Source organism: Camelus dromedarius, chromosome 2 (assembly GCF_036321535.1).
Source record: "Camelus dromedarius isolate mCamDro1 chromosome 2, mCamDro1.pat, whole genome shotgun sequence".
In the NCBI taxonomy this organism is placed as follows: domain Eukaryota; kingdom Metazoa; phylum Chordata; class Mammalia; order Artiodactyla; family Camelidae; genus Camelus; species Camelus dromedarius.
In genome coordinates, this window is record NC_087437.1 from 64,520,099 (window position 1) to 64,545,413 (window position 25,315).

General features: G+C 41.2%; 2 long non-coding RNA genes across 8 annotated transcripts; one reads left to right on the forward strand and one right to left on the reverse strand.

Moving 5' to 3' along the window:
- The first annotated feature begins 1 nt into the window (after position 1).
- On the forward strand, positions 2–23,070 carry LOC135323082 (uncharacterized). 4 transcript variants are annotated; one of them, XR_010384243.1, is made up of 7 exons: positions 2–61; positions 1,840–1,884; positions 2,635–2,793; positions 13,241–13,315; positions 16,119–16,240; positions 19,167–19,300; positions 22,939–23,070. It is a non-coding gene; the product is annotated as an uncharacterized LOC135323082 (long non-coding RNA). The 4 variants fall into 4 exon arrangements; XR_010384241.1 differs by lacking the exon at positions 22,939–23,070 and adding an exon at positions 5,266–5,361 and having other exon boundaries at positions 19,167–20,598; XR_010384242.1 differs by lacking the exon at positions 22,939–23,070 and having other exon boundaries at positions 19,152–20,598.
- Positions 9,537–22,274, reverse strand: LOC105090291 (uncharacterized). Of its 4 annotated transcripts, XR_010384235.1 has the most exons (5): positions 22,134–22,274; positions 21,013–21,099; positions 20,587–20,711; positions 10,688–10,814; positions 9,537–9,848 (listed from the first exon to the last, which is right to left on the reverse strand). It is a non-coding gene; the product is annotated as an uncharacterized LOC105090291 (long non-coding RNA). The 4 variants fall into 4 exon arrangements; XR_010384237.1 differs by lacking the exon at positions 20,587–20,711 and having other exon boundaries at positions 9,537–9,801; XR_010384234.1 differs by lacking the exon at positions 20,587–20,711.
- Positions 23,071–25,315: the final 2,245 nt, after the last annotated feature.

Genomic DNA, 25,315 nt, shown 5'->3' on the forward strand with positions numbered 1-25,315 from the left:
ACTCCCGCCCAACGTTTCTTGCCTATGGCTTCCCCGGAAAAATTTATCTTCTCTTTAAATTGTAAGTTTACAAATTCCCTTTGGCTGTAAACAGTTGCTCCAAGATTAGACTAGAAAGCTCCCAATTTTTGACCTTCATCTCTGGACCACAGCAAAGACTGGCCATCGCCTTTGTGGCTCCCCTCCGTTTGGGTACGTGGGACCATAAACTCAGGGCACTATCTTCCACTCACCCAAGCCACAGCTGAAATCAGCAGCTCTGGGTCACTAGACCTTGTTCAGGCACAAAGATGGCTTCACTTTTGCCGCAGACTGGTATTTTACAGAGTTTTTAGAACGTTTGGGGCCCATTTGAGCGCTTCTTTCCACAATCAATTCATTATCAGAATTTTACCCTGCTTTCCTTCTTTTGCATTTGTTCCCTGATCTGTTAAGATTATGTCTAGAAATGTGAGGAAATCAGTACATTCACAGCTATTTTTTATGGAATATTTGCTAGGTGCCATGCACTCAGAATGGACGCAGCAGACAGACAGAGTCCCTGCCCTCACTGAGCTCATGAAGCTGTGGGGACAGAGGAGTTTGGACACAGTGAAATAAGTGCTTTTGGAAGGAATAACCAATGTTCCTGGAACAAATGAGGAAGGGCTCCAAGCCCAGGTGTGGGGGCTCCGGGAGGGTTTATGGGGAAGCAACGTGTAACTGGAAGCCTAAGGGGATTGGGGATAAACTTGGAGGGTTGGGAAGAGGGGAGTTCCTTGGGATTTACTTGTGGAAGGTCATCTGAGCTGCTGAGTGGTAGCCAGGGTAGAGGCAGGAGGTCAGCCAAGTGGCTACTGTAGTGTCCCAGGTGAGAGGTGAGGGTGGCTGAGACCAGGGTGCTGGCTAAGCAGGACTGAGAAGGGGTGGGATTCCAAACTATATTGCTCTTGCTGAAGGATATGGGCAGGGAGAGAAGACACTCAAGTGCGACTCCATGGTCATCCACGCTGGCCTGAGCAACTGAATAGTTAATAGTGGCATCTACCCAGTGGGAGCACGGAGGTGGGAGAGAGGCTAGGAATGTGTGTCTCCTTGACCATAGTAAAGGAGTGTTTCAAATGAGAAGGAGGGATCATCATGCAAATACTACCAACACATCAGATAAGAGAATGTCTGTTGGACCCTGAGAACCTGGCAAGCACTGTCTCCTGGTGAGGGGGGAGTAGAGGGAGACGGCAGTAGACTGAGGGCCAAAAGGAAGGGAAGGAAGTAGAGGCAGCAAGCATTGTCAGCTTTTTCCGGAACTGTGACTGTGAACAAGAGGAAGAAGTTAGGTAGCATCTTGCGGGGTTATAGAATCAGGGAGTTGTTATTTTTGTTTTTCTGGCTTTTTAAATATATTTAAGATTGAAGAGTCTTAGATATGTTTAAATATTTGTAGAAAGAAGTGTAAGGAAGGTTGAGGACACAGATTGTGAGAGATGGTGGGAAGGGATACTGGAGGCACTAGCCTCAGGAAGGGGACAGTTTCCCCACTGCACCAGGAAGAAGGTGCGGGTGGAGTACGGAAGTGGGTGATTTTGAATGATTGGTGATGGGGAGGTCTGGGAATTCTCTCCTGCCGGATTCTGTTTTCTTTGTGAAGGAGGTTATGAGGTCTCTTAGACTCTGCCAAAGTTAGAGCTGCTTCTTCCTGCAGGGCTAGACCTTACGTATTGTCTCTTAGTCACAGTGAAACTAAATTTCAGGAAGAAGAGAACCAGAGATGGGTCAAAGAGTGTTTACTGGACTTTAATTTCTGATCCAGAATAATGCTAAACCCTAAGTTACTTACTACCTCCAGCTTTCTTCCTGCAGGTGGCGCTCATCACCCAGTCCAAATCACCCTGGACCCCAACAGGGGTAAGTGGGGAGGATGCAGAAGGGCGGGGTAACTGCTCTCAGCCACACAGTAGTGACTTTCCCTTCAGAGCATTGTCACCCTTTCATTTCAAACCATAACTAAAATCAGCACTCTCCTCTCCCCAGTTTGAGGGTCCAGAACAGGGCAAACAGTTTATCTTTTTCCTCACACCATCATTTTATAAAAATCAGAGTGAAGCTGAAACTATAGTAAAAGTTTTAGCTAGCCATTTCTGGATTTCTTTTGAGGATTTATTTAATCCTCAGCAATGTGCCTGGCCACACATATGGTCTGCTCATCATTCCCGGGTCGACTGGGGAGGAACTATCAGAGGATCAGGATGGCAGGTCTTGAAAGCCAAGGGAAAAAATTTCTAGGAGCAAATTGTTAACCATCATTAGCCCCTGAAGTACTTTGTCTTCTCTCCTAAATTTTGACCCTTTTCACTTGTTGAACCCATACCCTCCCCCACCTACAGTGTGCTAATTCTCTCACATTTCTGTTTCACAGGGGCGTCTGCCTCCTGAAGCTCATTTCCTTCCAAGGAAGCAAGTGCCCTATCAAGGGTGAGGGGGGGAGGGGGGGAGGAAGGGGAGCGGACGCCAACAGAGAGGTGGCTGTTTTTTTACGTGGCTGTTCCTTGTTTCTCCTGCCACCTCATAGTCTCAGCTGATTTTAATAGAACACTCACATTTACATTTGGGGGCTGAACTTCCCTTTCTCTGTTTCCTCAAAATTTCCCCTTTCAGCTTCTCTACGAACTTCTATAAACCTAGCATCAGGCTCCTTTCAACTTTTCTACGAACCAGCTCCAGGCCCCCTGTTTCTCATGCTCACCTCTTCGCTTCACTTGGCTCCTGAAATTCCTAGTCTGGACCCCGAAAAGAGGACATGATGTCAGAAGTGGGGTAAGCCACTTTTCTGTTACCTCTCTAAATTCATACAATGTAATTCTAAATAATGGTGGTTAATATCTGGCTCACAAAACTTCTGAAAATTGAACAGTCAGCTCTGGTGATCCAGTATGAGCCAGCTTCCACACAAAACTATACCCTTATCCCAACAGAGGTGGTACTGTCAGATAGAGCAGTCGGTACGCTCTCCCCCCAACCCCACACACAGCTTAGTACAAGTGCTGTACTAATATTCTCCTAGTCAAATAGGCTTTGAAGCTGACGGCTTCCTTTCATTTCTGCGCCCAGTTAGTCACCAAGACATTCATTAATCTCTTCTTTACCTTTGAGAAATCTACCTTGGAAAAAATAAAAGCAGTAACGAAAATCATAAAACAAGGACACATGTAGCTTAAAGGTTAAAATGTAATAATTAATACAACAAGCCTATGAGAAAATTAATATTTCCTCCATTTTACTAAGAGGAAACTGAGGCACAAAAAGGTTAACTCTCTTGCCCCAGTGTCACACAGCTGGTTAAAGGTAATGCTGGGATACAAACCCAGGCAATCTTCCCCTAGAGCTCAGCGCTATCCTTCTCAGTGCTGTTCTGCTCAGATCCCTTCTGCAGGGTAATAAACCCCCTCCCCAGCTGCTGCTCGCAGGGCTGCTGACAGCTCACAGCATGGTCCCTCACCGGCCTTGCTTTTGCCTCATCTCTCCCATCCTTTGTTTGAGAGGGGAGGTAGAAAGGGGGTGATGAGAAGGGGTGAGGTGAAGGCTTTTTTCCAGGCTTCTTAGAAAATGGATTGGAGATCTTAGTTACTGGCTCTTGGTCCCAGATTGTATCAGTTCTATGGAAATGGCTAATAGTGGATATTAGTCCTTGAAATCTATCCTCTGTCTTCTGTATTAACCACCAATCTTTTATTCACTTAACTTTATGAGTAAACATGACTACTTTTGGCTTTAATTTAAGAAAAGGTATCATTGAGTACTACATTTCCCAGGTGTAGACCATCAGACAGAAAAACATGATTTAATTACATGTAGGATAATAATACTGTGTTGGGGGTCCCAAGATCACCCCTCGGGTTCAGTAATAATCTAAGAGGACTCACAAAATTCAGAGCACAGAAATACTCACAGCTGCAATTTGTTACAGTGAAAGGATACAAAGCAAAGTTAGCAGTGGGAAGGTGCATGGGGGGAGTCTGGAGGAAAGATGGCCCAAGGGTCTTTTCCCAGTGAGGTCACAAAAGATGCACTGAATTCCTCAAGCACTGAATTATGACCACGCATGTGAAATGTTGTCTGCTAGGAAGGCCCATTACAGACTCAGTGCCCAAGGTTTTTATTTAGGGCTGGTCACACAGGCGCTCTCTACTTAGCATGAACCAAAATTCCAGACTCCCTGAAGGAAAGCGGGCATTCAACACAAACCACGTTGGTCGTACAAAGTGAGCCATATTTCTTATCAATTAGGGAACTGGGGGGCCTCTCCCCAAATTTAAGATCAGATGCCAACCAGAGGCCAACTTTGCAAGCAGGCCTTTCCAAGGATGTGTCTCAGGCCTGCTGCGTTAATTAACTTTCTTTTCTGCACAAGCATGGTCCTGTCAAATCAATTGGATTAAATAATATTCTTCAAAGTAGTAACTTGAAAGATAATGTGGTCATTTCGAATTACAAGTGTTTTATAACTAAATAAGTCATAGGGTACAGGAAAGTGACTTTTAACAATACAACATCCAAATCTGTTTTATCAAATCCTGTGTCCTTACTAATAAATTTTTTTCTCAAGTTCAATGAGCAGTGGTCAAATCCAAAGTAAGCTGAAAAGAGTCATAAAAATGCAGTTCATAGCCAGAAACTAAAATACATTCATAGACTTGAGATGACACAACTTTGCCTAGAATTTGACCACATAGGCAGAAATTTCAGAAATTCAGAGGTTGATAAAATCATCCCCAAACTCCAGGGAGACTATGTCATGTTCTCAAGTCTCCTTTGCTTTTAGCTCAGTCAATTCCCCTTGAAACTCATCGCTCCTGGTTGGAATCCTGATGTCTGCAGGCAAAAGCCATACTTAGAAACTGAATGGATGATCCATTCTCAGCCACAGTGTTTGTCTCTTTTGAGGTGGTCACAGTGACGCACCACGCAGGGTCTGCTTTAAGGAGAGACCTGTTGACTCAGCTGCTGGACATGCTATCAGCCAACAGCCTTCAGCTCTCGGCTCATTAGGAATTACATCAGTGGCAGAGCTGCCTTGCCCAAGGCCATGCCCTTCCTGGGGTAGCCTTCATCCAATGACTGATTTGGTTGAGAATATAAAGGCCCAGCCTTCCCAGCCAAACATGGGACAGCTCTGACAGGCCATTTTAGTGGTCAAGCACCCTCTGGGGTCAACTGAAGCTATCTTCTGGCCCACACTGCAGCTTGACCTCTTTGTCCAATCCAGCTTCTTCTGTCTCCCTTCTACAGGTGCTGACCCCAAGGGCATTCCCTAGTAAACATCCTGCATACTACACTTCATGTGAGTGTCAGATCCCTGGAGAAGCCAGCCTGTAACATAATTGGGTATGATGTTTTAAAGCATCTTTTCATTCCATTGAATGAGGGCAGATCAGCAATTGGGAACGAGGGCCATCGGCCCGATCCATGCATCTTTCACAGCCCAACCAGAGCACCTTGTAAAAAAATCAGCAGTGTCCTTCCTCCTTGCAGTTTCAAATTCAAGTTATTTGGATGACATATTACCATCAGTCAGAAAGCACAATCTTGTGAGTTATTCTACATACAAGAAGGTAGATATTTTAAAGCCCTTACATTCTAGAAGTCTTTACTCTGTTTGGTAAATTTTTTTGTTTCCATAAGTCAATCATATCCCTGAATTAAAAATAAATGAAATCTCTATCCTACATATCAACTTCTTCCTTAATTCCCATAATTTGTCAGTGAAATCAAGGCAAGAACATAAAGAAGTTTCATTATAAATAACTCTCTTTTTATATCCAGCAATGAATCTAGCTTTTAAAAATTCTTGACACAGCAGGAGCTGAATACATTATTCTAGTTGTCTTTTGCTGTTTAACAACCATCCCCAAAATATTGTGATATAAAACAACAACACTCACTTATTACTATTATCTTTCAAGATTCTGGGGGTTGGCTGGGCTCATGTGGGCAATCTCCCTCAAGGTCTCTCGTGTGCTTGTAGTCCGACTGTAGGGGAGGCTGGAGTCATCTCAAAGGCTATTTTACTCAAACACGTCCGGTGCCTAAACTGAAACAACTCAAACAGCTGAGGGCTGGAAAAGTTGGGGCTCCTCTGGCATCTCCATCAATATGTAGGCTCACCATGTAGTCTTTCCAGCATGACAGCTTCAGGGTAGCTGGACTTCTAAGGTGGCAGCCTGGCTCCTAAGGCATGTCGAGAGGGACAGGGGAGAAGAGAAAGAGAGAGAAGAGCGAGACTAATACTGTATTGTGTTTTTATGACCTGCCCTCAAAAGTTATGCAGCACCACTTCTCCAGCATTCTCTTCGTTAGAAGCGAATCACTAAGACCAGTGCACATTCAAGGAGAGGAGAAATAGACTCCACTTCCTCCCAGGAGGAGTGTTGATAAGAATTTGATGACATATTTAAAGCCACCACATACGCCTAATCTTTTCCTTTTGAGCTCCCTTTGTTTATTTCTGTCCCAGCTGATGTTGCAGCCGGGCCAAGTGATCCTGTTTTCATTTGTAGTCCCCCAAAGAATGGCTGATTACAAAAGCCAACATTTATTTAGGACTTACTCTGTGCTGGTACTCTAGTTCCCAAATTATATCCTGTTTTGGATTATTCTTTACTTACTGTCCAAATAAAATATTTCAAGTCCCCATCCATTGTACTGTGGGAAGTTCCCTCACCAATATAGCTCTTTTCAGGGGGACTGCACTTTTCCAGATTGAAATCTGCTTCTTTTTTTAAAAAAAAAATTTTATTGAAATATAGTCAGTTTACAATGTTGTGTCAATTTCTGGTGTATAGCACAACACTTCAGTCATATAGGAACATACATATATTTGTTTTTGTATTCTTTTTCACCATAGGGTACTACAAGATATTGAATATGCTATACAGTATAAACTTGTTGTTTATGTATTTTATGTGTATTAGTTAGTATGTGCAAATCTAAAACTCCCAATTTATCCCTTCCCATCCCCTTCCCCCTCAATAACCATAAGTTTGTTTTCTACGTCTCTGAGTGTTTTGTAAATTTACAAGTTTGTTTGTCTTTTTTTTTTTTAAAGATTCCACATATAAGTGCTATCATATGGTATTTTTCTTTCTCTTTCTGGCTTACTTCACTTAGAATGACATTTTCCAGGTCCATCCTTGTTGCTGCAAATGGCATTATTTTATTATTTTTAATGGCTGTGTTGTATTCCATTGTATAAATATACCACAGCTTCTTTATCCAGTCATCTGTCAATGGACATTTAGGTTGTTTCCATGTCTTGGCTACTGTAAATAGTGCTGCTACGAACATTGGGGTGCATGTGAATTAAGGTTCCCCCTGGGTATAATCCAGGAGTGGGATTGCTGGCTCATATGGTAAGTCCATTTTTAGTTTTTGAGGAATCTCCATACTGTTTTCCATAACGACTGTTCCAAACTGCATTCCACCAACAGTGTAGGAGGGTTCCCTTTTCTCCATACCGTCTCCAGCATTTATCATTCATGGACTTTTGAATGATGGCCATTCTGACTGGTGTGAGATGATATACCTCATTGTAGTTTTGATTTGCATGAAATCTGCTTCTTAGCTCCTGTTTCCACGCTGCTCCTGTGTTAAAGACACTATCTTCTTTCTTTCCCTCAAATCATCACTGGCACATTCACTGAAGATTTGGACTAGTTATATCTCAGTGCAGGAATCAACTCCTAGGTCAATGTCATTCCTAAGTATTTCCAGGAATTTATCAGCCATTTCCTATCTAAACCATCTCCTCACTCAGTGTTAATATGGAGAGGTCTTCCCACAAGTGCTAGATCAGCAGTTAAAAGTTGGTAGCCACCCAACTGAAGCCTGCCTACGACCTGCTTTTGAAAATTGAATTAGATGCTAACATTGGAACAGTGTGAGTTTCCATATAAACCTCAGATTTCCAGCTTCTCTTGGGAAAAAGTTGGACCAGTTCCCAACACTTGATTTATTCCCTCACATGTCAGCAATCAAGTGGAGCCAGGATCAGCCAACTCCTGGCTTCTGTTCACTGAAAGTTCCATTTGGCTCACTTCATTCATTGACATTAACCTCTAGCCCCCACTAGACAATTGGGTTTGCAACCCCTTGCCCTAAAATCCACTTCCTCCTCCACCCCATCCCGACGTCCTCAGGCCTTGACCACTTTTCTTTGAGTCACCCACACAAACCTCAAATTCCTCTCACTTTATTATACTGAATGATTCAGCTTTTCTAATATCTTGCACCCACACCTTGTCACCTAGACCAGAGGGGCAGCAAAGATTTTCTATTAAGAGCAAGATAGCAAATATTTTAGGCTTTGCAGGCCATATGGTCTCTTCAGCAGCTCCTCAATTCTGCCGTCATGGACCAGAAGCAACTGTTGGGGGAAATATCATTAAAAAACATATCTTCTGCCAACCCAGAAAACTGTTCCACAAAGTAGAAGAGAAAGAAAGAGAGTAGAAAGAAAGAAAAAGTTAATGATTAAGTATTAAACCAGAATGTGGTGCTCATCACAGGCAATCCACTAAAGGGGTGCTAAAACGGAGAGAAATCTCACCTATATGTATAGCCAGGCAGATACAGGCCATGACACATGCTCTCAAGAAGAATGATAACTAGTCCTCAAGTAAGAGGACTTGACAGCACCTTTTGTTACATATAGTTCATCCCAAACTCACCTGGTAATTGGGGTGTCCATCTGTGTTAGCTAACTGCCTTTATCCAGAAGAATAATACAAGTTCTCCTATCTCTATGACAGGTAGGTAGTTACAACTTGGAGACCGAAGCCTGGTGAAGTTAGGCTCCCACCCTCCCAGGGAAACTGGGAGATGGGGTTCCACCTTTCTTAATGATTGCATTTCAAAGAGATGGTTCCCAGATTGTTGAGAAAACAGTCCTGGGCTGTAAAACTGGCCAGAGGCTTTTTTTTTTTTTTTTAAGCTTTCAAAAAGATTAATGTATATTTTAAAGGGGCAGGGAAAGAATTAACGATTGCAAATTTTCCAAAGCTGAATCAGAAAGTGGAGTGGAGATTTCTTACTTTTATAACACCTGAGCAAATTAATTAAAATTTTTTTATTCATTTTGCCCTTATGCAGCCATAGAATGTACATGCATAAAGGAGTGTGGCTATGTTTCAATAAAACTATTATGGACACACAAACTTGAATTTCGTTTAATTTTCACATGTCATGAAACACTATTTCTCTTTTGGTTTTTTACTCTGCAACTATTAAAAATATAAAAACCATTCTTGGCTTGCAGGCCGTGAGGTGGACTGGGTCTGCAGACCGTGGTTTACCAAGCCCTGACCTAGACTATGACAGTGATGGGGATTCCACATAAAGTGCTTTCCTAAAAACAATGAATCATGGATTTTGCCACTGCCTTGGAAGCCAGTAGTCAGCTGTAGTCAGTTTTTTTGTTTTAATTAGTATTTCTACTGGATGGTACACCTTTAGTCTTTGTATTAATTTCCTAGGGCTGTTGTAACAAAGTACCACAAACTGGGTAGCTTGAAACAAAAGAAATTTATTCTTTCACAGTTCTAGAGCCAGAAGTCTGAAATCAAGTTGTTGGCAGGGTTGGTTCTTAGTGGAGGCTCTGAGGGTGGAAGTGTCTCATGCCTCTCTCCAAGCTTCTGGTGGTTGCCCCCAATCCTTGGCTTGCAGCTGCATCATTCCAGTCTCTGCCTCCGTTGTCACACAGTGTCTTCCTGATATTTGCCTGTGTCCAAACATCCATCTTCTTAAAAGGACACCAGATTAGGGTTTACCCTAATACAGTATGAGTTAATTTTAGCTTGATTACATCGGCCAAGACCCTGTTTCCAAATGTTACAGTTATGAGTTTGGGGTCAAGACTTCAGCATATCTTTTGGGGGACACAGTTCTACCCAGTGCAATCCCACTTCTCAAATTTCTTTTCTGGCATGTGGCTAGTACCTAACAGTTCCTTTCTGCTCAATTCCTAGGAAACATTCTTTTTGTTAACTGTCTCAGTTGGAACTAAAGGGTGGCAGAATATGCCACCCCAAAGTATGACTGTAGGAGTTCAGGGCATGCCACCCTCAAAATATGCTGCTTTGGTATCTGGATAATTTTGAGCTGTTAGGACATATAAAACAGCAAATGCAGGGAGACGCTTTCTCTGAACTCCCCTGATCTGCCTAAAGACAGACACTCCAAAGGGAACTCAGTTGTCATAAATCCCCTCTCCAGAGTTTCATCAGCCCAGGAAGATCAACTCTTGTTGCAGGAGAGGAGACTGACTAGAGGTCGACACCACACCCAGACACACTTTGTCACAAACTATCACACCTCTCATCTACCCTTTTAAGGGCCCTTCATCTGTCCTAAAAATCATTTACTCTCCCCTCAGAGACCTACATCCCTTTCCACTTTCCCTGTTAAGATGGTATCTAAGTCTGGATTCTAAGCCACCTCGGGTTATTCACCCTAATTATGCAATCTCGCTGGGTATCTCCCACATGCACATGAGGTATACATGTAATAAACTTCTGTTTGTCTGTCTTTTGTTAATCTGCTTTTATTACAGGGGTCTCAGCCAAATACTCAGAAAGGTAGAAGGAAGCTATTTTTCCTCCTTACAGAACAGTCCCCTAGACTAGGGCAAGCCACTGGATCATCCTTTATGTCTGACCTCTTCTCTATGTAAATATAGCTGCAGTGAAGTTCACAGAACCAAAGTGAAACATCATCATCTTTCCATCTGTCCAGTCAGGGGGGCAGCAATGAACTGTATTTCTTTAATAAGCCAGTTCAGTGTCCTGCAAAGAAAATCCTGTTCTCATTAGAGGAATAGTAAATTCTTTCAAAATTGAATTTTAACACCTTTACAGAATAATTCACAAGTCTGTTGATCTTAACCCATCTAGAAATGTTCCCTCTATCTGTGCTTGTGGCTCCTTTATGTCTGCATACTCAGGGTTCTTTTAAAGTTCTGATGTAAACGCAGTCTGGTATTCTTCCTTTTATGATTTAGCCAAATGTCTTCTATTCCCCTGTATCATTTTTATATCTTTTATATATCACTATACTAATTTTTGTTTTGATTTTCTAGTTGTTTTAAGTGGGAGTGCTGGTCTGTCACTGGCTAATCCATCTCACTGGGAAACAGGTTCATTTCACCCTAAACATTTTCATTTTACCTTCTTATATTTTAAAACCAAAACATTTTTTAAACTGAGATGTAGTTGACCAATAATATACTGATTTTACCAAATGTTTTCTATTTCCTGTATCATCTTTATATTTTGAGTATATCATTTTGATATACCAAAGTTAGCTTCTGTATTTTGGCATTGTTGGCATCTTAGCTATCTTCCAGTGTTTTACTATCATAAAATAAACATTGCATATGTACACTTTTTGTTTTTTATTAAACATTCTTTCCTCAGGATAAATTCTATTACTTGGTCAGGGGTTAGGCAAATTTATGATTCTTTCAATAAAGCATCATTTTGCCCTTGGGAAAAACTGGCTTCATTTACATTACTATCATTAATGCATGAGCCGCTCTGCTTTCCTGAAGCCTTGCAGGCTTTGGGTTTTTATCACTTTTCAAAAGTTTTTCTAATTCTATTTTTAGGTTCAAAATGAAACTTAACAGTAGGTTCCATTTTTACCAACAAGGTGGACTGAATATTTTAAAAACCATGATTTAAAATCATGTTTCTTCTTATATGAACTGTCTTTTAATCATTTGTTTAATGGACAGTTGATATTTTTGCCCATTGATATGAGCTTTTATACTTTACAGTTTTTGAACTTTCGTGTTTATGGGCCAACATTTTCTCTATTCTTCTGAATTTTTAAATCTCAGCTTTATTGATGTTCATTCCATCAAAGTTAAAACTATCTAAGTAACAAACCTGTCCATCTTTTTTTCATTTCTATTCCATCAGCAGTCAAAAAGTGATTTCTCCCAGGGCTAGACTGTTCACATACATGGGAGTATATCTGTTTATATTTTTAAGTATTGAGCTTTCAATCCACCTGGAATTTTTTGGCAAGTATGGTGGAAGGTATGGGCTTTTTAATATTCTTGTTGTTGATATTCTTATATACATACCAAGGGTCTCAAAGGGTTCAATGTCTGCCAGGACAAATTCTGCTCATGACCCCTTTTGACTCTGGAGTACTCTGATGTTCTTGCCCATTTATTTTCCCACATAAAATTAAAACTACATGAATTCTATGAAGTGTTTTATTTCTAACCAGTGGCTGGTCACCTAGGATGGGTGAGCTATCTATAGTTATTATTACTGATCCATTTGCTTGTTGGTTGCTAAAAATGTTTTTGCTGTCACCTTCTATTCTCCCTTTTCTTTTTCTTTCTTTCTTTCTTTCTTTCTTTCTTTTTTTTTTTTTTTGTTGTTGTTGTTGTTGTGTTAAATATTCTCCCTGTTCTTAAGGGTTTATGTGTCCATTTAAACACCTTTATTGTGGTTTTCCTAGGGTTTAGGGAGGAACCAAAATTAGATGTGTTAGGGATGTTCTTGCCTCACACAGGAAAGAATTCAAGAGCAAGGCATGGTAAAGTGAACACAAGTTTATTTAGAGAGACACACTCCATAGACAGAGTGCAATCTGTCTCCTTCAGAAGGGAAAATGGCTTAGGAGATACACACTACATAGACAGAGTGTGGCCCATCTCAGAAGGCAAGAGAGAGAGGAGAGTGAGAGTGACCAGGAGGTGCAGAGTTTTAGGTTCTATGGGCTTGGCAATTTCATATGCTAATGGGTAGGAGGATTATTTCAATGACTTTGGGGAAGGGGCAAGGATTTCCAGGAAACGTCCCCCTGCCCACTTTCTGACCCTTTATGGTCAGCCTGGGAACTGCCATGGCACCTGTTGGTGTATCATGAGGCTCAAGGTCTACTGGAAGTCGAATATTCTGCCATCTTGGTTCTAACCAGTTATGTCCTGTCCTCAATTGTTGTGTCACTCCTTCAATGGTTGTGCCTTGCCCCCTTTCCATCCACTTCAGGTGCATATATGTAGTCACCTTAACCCTGAATCACAAGTTTTAAAATGCTAACGTAGTCAAATACATTTACCTTGCCTCTTTATGGAGGTATCATCGTGTAGGCATGAATGATTGTTAACTCAGTTTCCAGCCCCTCACTCCTACCTGGAGAATCGGGGATGGAAAGTTCCAAGCTTCTAATCATGGCTTGGTCTTTCTTGCAGCCAGTCTCCATCCAGGAGCCCACCCAGAGTTGCCTCATTAGAACAAAAGACATTGCCACACCCGGGAAGTTCAAGGTATGTAGGAACTCCTTGTCAGAAACTGGGCTCAAAGACAAAATTTTAAAACAAAACATGCTGCTAGCAAGAACAAACGTTCTGCCAATAAAGAAAAAAATAATAATGAAAACGCTTCTCTGTGGGCCTTTGTAGTTTATAGTGCAGGTTGGTATTTCTTTCATATTAACTCCAACAAAATGCCAACTAAAGTGCCTGAGATAAGGAAGATACCAACACAAAATCAGCAACTTAAAATGAACAAGTATGGGGTCAACAAAACTTTAAAAATTCAATATAAACGGGGGAAAAAAAGACATTCCCCACCCCCCGGCCCCCCAAAAAGGGAATATTAGAACCTAGAACACATTAAGGGCTACAGATATAATTCAGGGAAGAACAGAAATTTAGGATTCATAACATAAAAGAGCAGAATTTTTACATGTTTCAACATAATGGTAAACATGTCAAACAACAATCATCCAGGCTGCAAAGAACAAAGAACTTTATTTGGGGGTCCTAGGACATGTAACTGGGGAGACATAGATTCAGGTAAAACTGAGGGTATTCTGGGGAAGAGAGTCAGATGCTTATAAGGGCAAACACCACAAGATTGTTCTAAGTTGTCTTGCCAGAATTGTGATTGGCTCTGATGTGCAAAGTAATATTTGTCCTTAAGGAAAAGGCTATCATGAGTTATTTAGTGTAAGGGTCTGATAAGTATCTTGAGTTTCTAGAATAGTGTGCAGCTGTTCTGAATGCCTGTGTTTAAGACAATAAATGGTCAAAAGTTCAGATTCTATTCAGGCTGAGATATGCATAAGTCCCACTTCCTCAATGGCTTCCCAGCTCCATTTTAGAGCGCTCTCTTAGCAATACTGGTGAAATGGAGCAGGATCCTGTGGGGCCCTCCCGGTACAAATGTGTCCCTTTCTGTGTCCCTCGTTTCTTGTTTGTAGGAAATAGGCTTAATTCAGCCTCCTTGACCTTCCCTGAGTTCCAAAGGGCAGATTCAAACAGTTTCCAAAGGGCAGATTCAAAGAGAACTTAGAATTAATATAAAAATGTTTACCTCATATATTCCCTGGAATTCCGGGAGATTCAGTGACATTCAAATTCCTACTCAAAAATTTGAAATCATTCAATAATTATTTCCTTAACTTCTTCTGATCTCCAAACCCATTTCATGGGCTTCTTCCCAATAACAGTTCTTTCTGCATTGCTCCGATTATGGTCACAAATCACCTCATAGTTGCCTAATCTAATGACTATTTCTTTCTAGACCCTCAGTAGCATTTCAAATCATGAACTATAGCCTCCTCAAAATTTTGTTCTTCTATAACACTTTTTCAAAATATCATTCTCCACTGATTCTCCTTCCTTCTAGAAAATGAATTTAACATACATTCAATAATCATTTAATGACCATCTTCTATGTATCAAGCACTGTGTTTGGTCTCTGCCCTCAAGAAAATTTCAGTTTAGTTGGGAAGAAAGACAAGAAATCACTTCCCCTCAGAGTGATAAGGGATGAGTTAGAAGAATACATATGGAATGTGAAAGCATATGAAAGGTATGTCTTTCTAGACAAATAACCTCTCTAGGGAGGGAGGAGGAAGTCTGAGAGAAAGATATTCTAGAAAAAAGGAAGAAGAGAGGTTCAAGAAGCATGGGGTGCATCCCCATATTCATTGCAGCACAACTTACAATAGCCAAGAAATGGAAACAATCTGTGTCCATTGATGGATGAATGGATAAAGAAGATGTGGTATATATAAAATGAAATATTACTCAGCCATAAAAAGAATGAAATCTTGCCAATTATGACATGTATCAATCTTAAGGGCATTATACTAAGTGAAATAAGTCAGACATAGAAAGACAAATACCATATGATTTCACTTATATGTGGAATCCAAAAACAAACAAACAAATAAATAAATAAACAAACAAACAAAACCCCAAGGTCATAGATACAGAGAACAGATTGGTGGCTGTCAGAGGTGAAGGGTGGTGGGGGGAGGTGAGTAAAACAGGTGAAGAGCACCAAAAGCTACAAATTCACAGTTATAAAACAGCATGTATAAAGTATAAAGTACAGCATGATGGCTATAGTCAATAATACCATATTGCATATTTGAAAGACAATAAGAGAGCAGATCTTAAAAGTCCTCATCACAAGGGGAAACAAAGGTTTTCTAACCCTGTATGGGGACTGATATTAACCAGACTTATTGTGGTGATCATTTTGCAATATAGACAAATATCACATCATGATCTTATATATCTGAAACTAATATATGTCAATTATATCTTAGTTTTTTAAAATAATTGAAAATAAATAGATAAATGAGAAGAATGGAGTGGTTAATTGTAACTGATGTTGAGGAGAAGACAAGTAATAAAAGCAGGAGGGAAAGCTGTTTAGCTGAGAGTGATGAAGGCGTCACGGAGAGGGCTGAAATGGGAACTGCATGAGGGAGTTGACTGGAGGAAGCAATGAGGGATTCCAGGCACGTGAAGTCCAGCTGAGGTTGGGGACCATGAATTAGCAATGATTCTATCTAGGAGCAGCAGGAGAGACAGTAGGTTATGGAATTAATCCAAAGTCAGCGTGTTTCAAAATGGGTATGATAGGAGGACAAGAGCCAAGAAAGTTGCAGATATTGGGTAAACAGTTGAAGAGAGGTTCTTGTGGTCTCAACAGCTTTAACATAATGTAGCATCTTCTCTTTTAAATTCTGTCCCTTCTGTGGGAGTCTCTCTCTTCTGGATTTCTAAGGAATTAAGTTCATCCATTCAATTAAGTTTTTTCATTAATAAGGCCTTTCTAACAACCTCTTGCTGAGAAAAGAACATGTAGTCCAGAGAAAAGAACATGTGATGTGGATGCAGAAGCTCTGGGTTTATGTCCTGGCTCTCCACTGGCCAGCTGCGTGATCTGGGGTAAGTCATCTGATCCCTCTTACATTCGTTGGTTAGGGCTGCCATAACAAAATGCCATGGACTGGTGACTTAAGCAACAAAAATTCATTTTCTCACAACCTCCGGAGGCTAGAAATCTGAGATCAAGATGTTGAAAAGATTTCTTTCTTCTAAGGCCTCTCTCCTAAGCTCCTAGATAGCTGTCTTCTCCCTGTGTCTTCATATGGTCTTCCCTCAATATCTACTGGTGTCCTAATCTCCTCTTCCAACAGGGACACCAGTCATGTGGGTTAGGGCCAGCTAACAACTCATTTTAACTTAACTACTGCTTTGAAGACCCTATCTCCAAGCACAGTCATAGTCTGAGGCACCGGGGGTTTGGACTTCAATATATGAATTTTGAGGGGCACACACTTCAGCCCACAATACCTCTAAATTTCGGTTTACTCAGCTATAAAATTGAGGTGATAATAGAAGGTAATAGATAATAGAGATAAGAATGTGGTAGCTAAGAATATAGTAATTAAGGGCATAACGGTTAAAAAAAAAACACACATAATGTGAAAAAATGTAATGGCTGGAACGTACAGGCCAGGCTGCCTGGGTCTGAAGCCACATATGTTGCTTACTAGCTGTATGACCTGGTGCTTTAATACTTCAAGTTCTTATTTGCAAAATGGGGAAACTAACAGTCGAGGTGAGTCCAAGTTTCACAGGTTTTGAAATTTATACACCTCAGAAAAAGAATACAAAATTACAAACATACACTTACGTATAAAAGTGAGTATTTAGAATCAGAAATGAAATCATAACAAAGTATACATTTCAAAATGTTGAAAATCCTATTCCCAATATTCCCATATACACCTTTCCTTCGCTGTATTCCCAAAATGCTTATGACCACTCCAACACCCAAGGGAAGTTTGAGAGGTCTGAGAAGTCAAAGTGGGAAGAAAAGAGTGGTCTTAACCCGTGGTGCTTAAAATATCTTACTTTTGAGGTGCTACTAAATCATAAAACCATGTGAAAGCATTAGGGTACCTCTCGGGGCCTTTTAAAAAGCCTATGCAATTGGATGCGAATGAATCAGGAGTGGTCATTAGCATCATCTTCAACTAAGAGCAAATTATTAGGTGATATGATAGAGGTGATGAGGACAGTGTTCCCAGAAATTGAGCAGGATGAACCTGAGCTACAGGAGAGTGACTGTCTCCTACTCGTGATTGCATCCCCTAGGGTTAATAGCATTTCAGTTGAATGCTATTCAATGAACGCATGAATGAGGAGCCAGTGGGAGACACTGCAGTAAATCAGATGGGGGAGGGATTAAGGGTTTGGAAACTAAAAGGAAGGCTGAAACTGAAAATCCCGTGGAATAAGATTTAGTAGGATTTGCTGACTAGGGGTAGAGGTAGGGTGTCTGGGGGCACAAAGAAGCAAGGGTGGCAGGACAGCTGGAAGCATCGTGGCACCACAGGAGGAGGAAAGTAGGAAATGAGACAAGTCAAGAGGGGTGGCTATTTGCAAGAGATGATGACAAGTTTGGATCCTGATATGAAGTTTATGGTAACAGAGAAGTCCCTCAAAGGAGAACCTGGAGGCGGCTAGAAATGCTGATTCTGGAGTCAGGGCAGAAATAGTAACTGAGATAGTAAGAGCAAATGACTCCCCCAAAGGGAAAAGATGAAGAGTGAGAAAACCATGAAGTTAAGGGGCCAAACATGAAAGAACTTAAGGAACACAAAATAAAGAGGAAAGATGGATAAAAGAGGCATTGGTCCCATTGCCGGCCCTCAGGGTCTAAAAGGTTGCCCACTCTCTGCTTTACAGGTTGCTGCCTGGACTCAGTATTGAGTTCATTAACAATGCTTAGTGAGACTAAGTCTAAAGGAGTCTGGGTTATTCAGAATCTCTGAGTGTCAGGAGGCTACAAATCTGTTCCAATGGCTGGAAGGGAAACAGATGTGTACTTCCGCTGTTTACACTCTTTTAGAACAATGGAAACCATTTTCATGACATCATTTTCCCCAAGAACATGAGTTATTATCTTGCACATTAAGTATCCACCTTGTGTAATTATATAATCTCTGTGAGGCTGTGCAGCTGGGGAAAAAAAAAGGAAGAAAACGAAACACACACAGCACATTACTTACCGGAAGTGACCATCTGATTACTGAGAAATGAAAATAACTGACATCAGAAAAAGCTGTGGATTCCTGCCAAGTCCAGCTCCCTCAGTCTAGCTGGTTTCATTCACTGGGACTGTGACAGGCTCTTTTTTTTTTTTTTTTTTTACAATCAGGATTCTTTAACTCAACAACTACATTGTTGAGTGTTTTGGATGCTGTTTAAAAGCTGGGTTTATCTACTCAGTTCTCAAAACAAGCTTGTGAGCTTAACTCTTAATCCCTCCCCCGACCTGATTTACAAGCCTATGAGGTGCTGGTTTATCCATTTCACAGATTAAAGAGAGGCACGGAGAAATCAGGTCAGTAGACTAAGATCACCCAAGATTTGCCCAAGATTTGAACCCAAGCAGTCAGTGTCCAGATCTCTGAACCCCCATTCTACTGTCCAGAATAGCAATTTACATATATGTTCATTCAACCAGATTAATTTTTCAGGGAGGTAAAAGCAATGTATTCTCAGATGTGTGGAGATGTGAAAGGATGAAAATTTCTCAGGACCTTGAAAGCTCTTGAGCACTTGGAAATTACAGGGCTTGTTTTAAGGCATTGCCCTTTCATACCCTAAGTAAGGCAGGGTTCCAGCAAAATGGAGGAGGAGAGTGGGTCCCTGTCTGCCACCACCCTGCCCTCCTGGTGAGCTCTGTCACCCAGGCACTCCCTGCCCCTCTGGTGTCCCACCTCCCCTCCCCTCCCAGGCAGCCTCCTTGGGCTTTTCCAGCTTCTCCAGCCTAACTTCATTTTAGGCTTCTGTCTTCTAGGTACAGACAGCTCTTCCGGTGCACTAATCCCTTTAACATCCTCATGCTGGTGATCAATATTACCTGCCTCTGATTTCTTGCCAGGAATTTATTCACTCCAGAGAAAATGTCTTAATCAGAGGAGAGCTATTAAGGTGAGAATTTCAGGCGTGATAGCAGGTGAGTTATGGGAATGTATGGTCAAATGTGGGAAACTATGACATTTTCAAATCACTCTCATGGCTGACTGTCTACCTGGCAAGGCATGAGTCCTGGTTTTAAAGGATAAATAGTTTATGATCCATCACTCTTAGAGGTTTCCCACTGTGATATAATAAAAAATAAATATTTGGTCCTTGTCCCTGGTTTCTGGCTCAGAGTTCCTAAAACCCTTGGAATCTCCATAAAAGACTGTCTTTTATATGCTAATGAGATAACTCTTGGGGGCTGTGGGGCTAGATGGCTTCAGAATAGAGGCCGGTCTCCAGAAAGACCCAGCCACAGTTAGCAATTGGAACTCTCAGGGGAGGTCACTCCCTGACCTCCGGGGAGAGAAGAGAGGCTAGAGATTGAACTCAGTCACAAATCTAATTATTTAATTAGTCATGCCTACATAATGAAACCTCCATTAAAAAACCCTAAATAAAGGGGTTCAAGATCTTCCAGGTTGGTAAAGAGATCGAGGTACTGGGAGGGTGGTGTGCCCAGAGAGGACACCGAAGCTCCGTGCCCCTCCCCACACACCTTGCCCTAAGCATCTCTTCCATTTGGCTGTTCTTGGGTTGTATCCTTTATAATAAGCTGGTAAATGTAAGAAAAGTGTTTTTCTGAGTTCTGTGAGTTGTTCTAGTGAAGTGCCAAACCTGAGAAGCGGGGTGTGGGAACCCCGGACTTTAAAGCCAGTTGGTCAGATGCGGAGGCTCCTGGGACTTATGACTGGCATTTGAAGTCAGGGAAGGCTCATAGGACTTGAAAATGAGTGAAACAGAGACCAGAAATAGAGACAGAAAAATAAGGAAAGTGAAAGTGAAAGGCAGAGGTGGAGACAGAACAATAGAGAGACTGAGACAAACACAGGTGGGGAGAGACTGAAGGAGAGAGAGAATTACTTTCAGGCAGGCAGGAACTGAGAGTAACTGTTTTGATTTAATTAACATACCTAGGCCTAGCCGCATATTTGAATCACCAGGAATGTCTTCCAAAACTACTGACACTGAGACCAGATACCTGACCAATTAAAATCACGCTCTTCAGGGGTGGGGCCTGGCACCTGTATTTATAAAGCTCCCCAGGTGATGCTGATGTGCAGCCGGGATTGAGTGTCATGGATGTCCACTAACTGGAATATGAGGGTCTGCATCTTCTGCTAACTGGTGATTCCCAGGAAGAGGAAGCCAGTAGAGGGGAAGGGCAGGCAAGAGCCAAACTGAGCATTTAGTACCTGTACTAGTAACCTTTCTCCCTCCTCATTCTGCCTGTGTCCCCGAGAGTGCTCAGGCCGGAGCGACGGGGTGCATTTGTGAAGGGTGATATTATGTGATGAACATATTGTCTTCCCCCTCAATGCTGAGGAACAGAAGAGAAAAACAGAACTGGGTTGAGAGTAAGTCAAGGTAAGTTATAGAGAAATAAAAGGTGGATTTGCACAGCCTCGTTTGTGGTTAAATTCGGGTCTCTCCACATATGGACATTATAGGGGATGGTAAGTATAGCCCAGCATGAACTTCTGGTGGGTTTAACTTCTCAGATTTATATGATCTCAATCCTTGACCTTAAATCACAGAACCAATGCATTACACACCATTGTTCTGTGGAGAATTTACTAAACAGCACCACTTACCGAGAAATATAAAACATCTCCACTTACCAACACGAGGTTCAGACCTTCTTTGGTTTGGCTTGAGGCTAGAACATTGTTTGAATGACAGTCTTTCCAGCTGTCTTGGTCTTTTGACTGTGAAGAAAACAGTAAGAGGCATTACCAGGCAGCGCCATCTGAAAACCTTCCTCATAGGTTTCCAAATAGAAAATAACTATTAGATTTCACAGATTTCTCTAACTCGAGCCTAAGGTTCAAAAGCAAATAATTTATTATCCACGATTTTTGAGTATCAGTTGTATTTAATACCTCAAATGCCAGTGAGCTCTTGTACTTATTCCAAAAGTCCTAGGTTAACAGACTCTGTCAGTATCCCCTGGCTCTTAACCATTAAAGCGCACCTTGGTCATATTTCCAACTGTATTGCTAGTCTCAGGATTTACTGGAGTGCCAAAGTCTGCTTTGCTTGACATGGAGAGAAAGTGCAGGTAAATTAAGGTGCCCTCCCACTCCCTCAAGCCCTTATCCAATGATTGACTAGAGTTGGTGTAAAACTATCGCAGCAACCTTGACCCCCAGAGAGGACTCACTCTGAGTTTCCCTAGTGGGATTAAGTGGTAACTGATTTGCTAACATCCTCTACCAATGTTGTTTAGTTCCCCACTAAAATCACTTGCAATTGAATCCTATTTTCAGGTCTTTTTCTGGGAGACCCAAACTAAGACACAGTCCTCAGTCCTCCACAATAATGCATTTGTGGTTTGACTATCAATCAGTCATAGAATTTTAGAATTTAACAGCAAGAGTTCTTTTTTTTTTAAATGGAGGTACTGGGGATTGAACCCAGGACTTTGTGCATGCTAAGCATGCACACTACCACTGGGCTGTACTCCCCCTCCCCTTGAATTTTAGAATTCAAGGGTCATCACAGATCATCCAGTATAGAAACTTCATTCTCCTGTAAAGGAAACCAGTGTGTGAAGGGGTGAAACCACTTACTCCAAGTCAAACTACTAGCTAACAAAGGACACAGTACTTGAATCTGCTCTGCACAGGATCTGGAAGAGAAATCCACCTACCTGACGGTATTCTCACACTTACAACCAGTAATAACATGGCACATGTCACCTCCACACACCTTGCCCGCCCACACCTGTGACAGACATTACCTGGTGTCAGTACTCTTTTTCCATCATCCCAGATATCATCTCAGAATTCTTCTCAACAAGGAGTTCCAGACAACCGTCATTTGATCAAAGGTAACCTATGAAATGAAACAGATTTTCCATGCCTGATCTAACTCAAAAAAGTATATGAATTCTCTTTGCTTAAAGCCATCTCAGAGAATTTTTCACTCTACTTTCTGTAACAAACAGAAAACTCCAGAAGGACTGGGGATGGGCTTCTTGAACAATCCTTCTCACTCGCTAAGGAACTTCATCCTTCACTTTATACTCTCCTGTGAGCAGCCTGGTATGTTTGCTGAAAGCATTATCAACAACCTCCCAGCCCAAGAATTCCTTGAACACAGACTCTTACAAAGCACTGATGGAAAAACTAGAAAACCTTCCAGAAGAACCAGCCACATTCTGTCAACTTGTGATTTTCCTTTTCAATGTTTTGGTTGGTGTCTTTAACTGTTACAATTCTTCTCACATCTTCCAAACAACCTATGATTATGACCATCTCCTTGAACATTTCAGACTCAATCAAAACTCTAGCATCTTCTACACTGCTTTTTATGTCCTCCCATACCACTGGCCTCACATTCAATTCAGTGACATGATATTTAGACATGATGTAGGAGAATTTTTTAGAAACATCTTTCTAGGCCTTGATGACATTGACCTTTGTTCTTCCTTAAATAAGTTAGGTAGTTGCAGACCTGATTACCGCCAGCTCCTTACAGCTGATGTGTGGCCATGTTACCTCACCGTGACACTTTCTCCTTTTATAATTTATCACTCCAATCAGGTGAGGCTTTCTCTGCAAGATCTTCCACATGAGAGGATCCAGGAGCACCAGGAATGGGGCCGGCAGCCTTCCCAGGGGCTTCTCCTTTTCCATAGGAAGCTACGCCCAAGAAATAACACATAATATGGGAACACAAAGACGAGCCTTTCATTGAAGATAAGTGTTTTGGCCAATTAAGTGTCCACTACTAAAAATAAAAAATAAAAGATATCATTCAGAAAAAAATCTTTGGCACAAAAGAAATCCTGATACTAATGAGACTGAAATAGAGTGTCTACCTAAAAATGGTACCACTGGCAAGCTGCTCGATGAAAGATGTGACATTCATGAATGCAATGGGGCTAATCCTCACCTAATGAAATAGATCTATTCCAGTCTTGTTTATTTTACAGTAAAGTTTTATAAAATTAATTTGATTTTCCCATCGATAGTACAATATTAGAGGTGATTTTTTTCTGAAAAAAATCTGGCCCTTAGGATTCAATAAATACAAATAATAATGCATGAGAAATTCAAAATAACCTACTAGAAGTAAAGCCAATATCATTTTTTAAAAGGATAGTTAAAATAGTAAAAAACATTAAAAACAATTGTTTGCTATAATCAAAAGTCATAAAAGGTTAGATTGCCTAGGAGCAGAGCCCAAAATGGGGATCTATGTGCAAGTGATTTATTAAAGTTGTGCCCTTAGGAGAAATCTGTAGGAAGTGAGAGCTTAAGAGAGAGAATATGGTTTAGATTAAGCCTGGCTTCTGCCTGATCCCACCGAGATCTCTAGAGTATACAGATTGGATCACAGTGTTGTCTTAACCTTGAGGCAAGGGAGCTGGGTTCTTATACCTCCAAACCAGTCAGTTATTGGCTATGGGCCATTCTAGTTGGGAGATGGATGTAAATCCCCAGGCACCTCCAGTGTCCCAAAGGCAATCCTCTGGAGAAGGTTTTAAGTGTGAGTTCTTCACAGCAATACATGCAGCAGTTGGATTCTGAGTGTACCTAATAAGTAAAAGAGAATCCAGGGCATCTGGAAGAGGCACCAAAGGAAAGGAAGAAAACTAAGGGAAGTCCAAAGAATAACTGCACAAGTTTAGGAGAAAGAGAATGTGGCGTAGTGGCTAAGTCATGAAAAATACCTAAGGGATTTTGGTTGACAGTAAATTCAGTATAAATCAACAATGATGTCGCTGTATTAAAGGGGGGGGGGGAAATAACGCTAATTTTTTAAATAATAAGAACTGTCCTAAGGTGAAATGGGTCAACTTGGGAGACAGTGAGTTCTCAGGCAAACAGAAGATGCTCTGATTTTACTTCTAAGGAAACCATTTTGCTTTTCTGGGGGTGGGAGAGAGGGAGAGTGCATATTTTTCTTAATTGAATTCACCTGCCTATTTTCAAATGCATTTTACCCAGTAGAAACAGTATATCATAGTACTCTTATGTCAGAGGTGGTAACAATATCAAAATGGAGGCCACTGAACCATTTAAGCCCTGTTTAATAATGGCTCTTTATCCCTGTATCTGCTGACACGTGTAGCTACCTAAAACAAAATTCATATCTATCATTTCTCACCAAATTAGTAACTTGTGTTTCCCATTTCTCCTGTTGGTAATTGTAATAGCTTTATTTAATGAATACCTGTTATGTGTCAGATATTTTACAAATATTATCCCATTTAATTTAATCTTCATAATGACCCTGTGAGATAGATTTTATCTCTACTTTTTAAATGAGGAAACAGAATCAGAAAGTAACTTTGCCATTGCTATCCAACTAGTAAATTCTAGGAAAATTTAAATATATACCTTTGAAACTCTAAAGGCCAGTCATGCTCTAGAATTTCTATATAGAAGGCTGAGGGGTGACAGCCTGGCTAGAAGTAGGGGGTGATGAAGGGAGTTTGTCTTGAAACTACATTTTCCTGGATTGTGTAAGTAAGATGGCACCAAATGATCCCTAACTGCTAGCAATCACACCTTTGCATAGTCTCCTTGCATGCCATATCAGGATTGGTCTTTGTGACCAACAGAATATGGCAGATGTCATGCTCTGTCACTTCTGAGGCTGGGTTACAGAAGGCACTGCAGCTCTTTCCCCAACCCCCAAAAGTCTCTCTGCAGGATGCCAGCTGGCATGTCATGAACAGTCCTTTAGAGAGGCCCTCATAGCAAGGAACAGAGGCCTCTGGCAGCAGCCATGTGAGTGAGCTTAGAAGCAGACTCTCCAGTCCCTGCTAAGCTTCAGATGACTGCAGCCCCAGCTAACAGCTTGATAGCAACCGTATGAGAGATCTTGAGCCAGAATCACCCAGCTAAGCTGCTCCCAAATCCTGACCCAAATAAAGTGTGAAATAATAAATGTTTTTCACGTAAAGTCACT